The sequence below is a fragment of the Oncorhynchus keta genome, chromosome 29 (assembly GCF_023373465.1).
Source record: "Oncorhynchus keta strain PuntledgeMale-10-30-2019 chromosome 29, Oket_V2, whole genome shotgun sequence".
NCBI lineage: Eukaryota > Metazoa > Chordata > Actinopteri > Salmoniformes > Salmonidae > Oncorhynchus > Oncorhynchus keta.
In genome coordinates, this window is record NC_068449.1 from 18521 (window position 1) to 20000 (window position 1480).

The 1480-nt window shown below is 35.9% G+C and overlaps 1 protein-coding gene across 7 annotated transcripts in view; it reads right to left on the reverse strand.

Moving 5' to 3' along the window:
* Positions 1 to 1127: 1127 nt before the first annotated feature.
* smoc1 (SPARC related modular calcium binding 1) overlaps positions 1128 to 1480 on the reverse strand; it is a 200807-nt gene continuing 200454 nt past the window's right edge. The window contains exon 13 of one of the 7 annotated variants that reach the window (XM_052485395.1): positions 1128 to 1480. This exon is cut by the window's right edge and continues 135 nt beyond it. The gene's annotated coding sequence lies outside the window, so the exon portion shown is untranslated. The other 6 variants (XM_052485397.1, XM_052485398.1, XM_052485392.1 and 3 more) reach the window with 6 other exon arrangements.

Below are 1480 nucleotides of genomic sequence, written 5' to 3' on the forward strand. Positions count from 1 at the left end.
GGTATAAACAGTAGACATTTGGTCTTCCTTCAAGTGGTATAAACAGTAGACATTTAGTCTTCCTTCAAGTGGTATAAACAGTAGACATTTGGTCTTCCTTCAAGTGGTATAAACAGTAGACATTTGGTCTTCCTTCAAGTGGTATAAACAGTAGACATTTAGTCTTCCTTCAAGTGGTATAAACAGTAGACATTTGGTCTTCCTTCAAGTGGTATAAACAGTAGACATTTAGTCTTCAAGTGGTATAAACAGTAGACATTTGGTCTTCCTTCAAGTGGTATAAACAGTAGACATTTGGTCTTCCTTCAAGTGGTATAAACAGTAGACATTTAGTCTTCCTTCAAGTGGTATAAACAGTAGACATTTAGTCTTCCTTCAAGTGGTATAAACAGTAGACATTTGGTCTTCCTTCAAGTGGTATAAACAGTAGACATTTGGTCTTCCTTCAAGTGGTATAAACAGTAGACATTTGGTCTTCCTTCAAGTGGTATAAACAGTAGACATTTAGTCTTCAAGTGGTATAAACAGTAGACATTTGGTCTTCCTTCAAGTGGTATAAACAGTAGACATTTGGTCTTCCTTCAAGTGGTATAAACAGTGGACATTTAGTTTTTCCTCAGTTGATGTATAACTCTAAAACCTAATTAAAAGAAACATATTTTAACCAAAATTCACATCTTAATCTATCAGGGAGATGGAGCTGACAGTTAATGGTTGTGACCACGGTGATTCCAATATATTTTGTTTAAATCTATCAACAGTAGAGAACATTCCAGACCATGAGGGGTCTTATTGCTCTAGATGTAATGAGGACATGAATAAGGGGTCCTTATGGTATAGGTGACCCTGTACATTCCTGATTCATTTCGGATTTTAGACAAATCTGACTGTTCACCAAATGTCCAGAAATATCTTTTAGGAATCAAAGTTTTGAGAGAAATATTCTTTAAAAATAACATTTGGAAGATATATCCTTTTACATAAAATCATTTTCCAGTTCATATCCATTATTGTTTCTTTCATTTCAAACACTTTTCTTTTTTTCTGAAAAAGTTTGTTCCGAACAAGGGCATTTCTGGGCATAGAGCCGAACATTTTTCCCCCTTATAAAATTCCCACAAATACATTTTTTTTTAAAAAGCTCAAATAACGCAACAACAACAAACATAAGTTTCCCTGACGGACTTTCCCGAGAAATCACCGATTCACTGTAAAAGCAAAGACCTCCAAGTGTATCTAGAACATAAAGCTGTGTGCATCTGAATAAGAAGCCTGCAGACCAATATCAGAAGCCAGTCTAAAGCTTAAGTTATACCCCAACCCAAGAACTACAATTAGCTAAGGCAAAATACCCATCCTGCATTGCTGAGTAGCAAAGAAATGTGCAGCCACACAAGTTGTAACTCGATGCAAACGACACAGGTTGGGCATCTTGCGTTAAGTACTGCAACAGGGTATACATTTGGTTTACATACAAGGA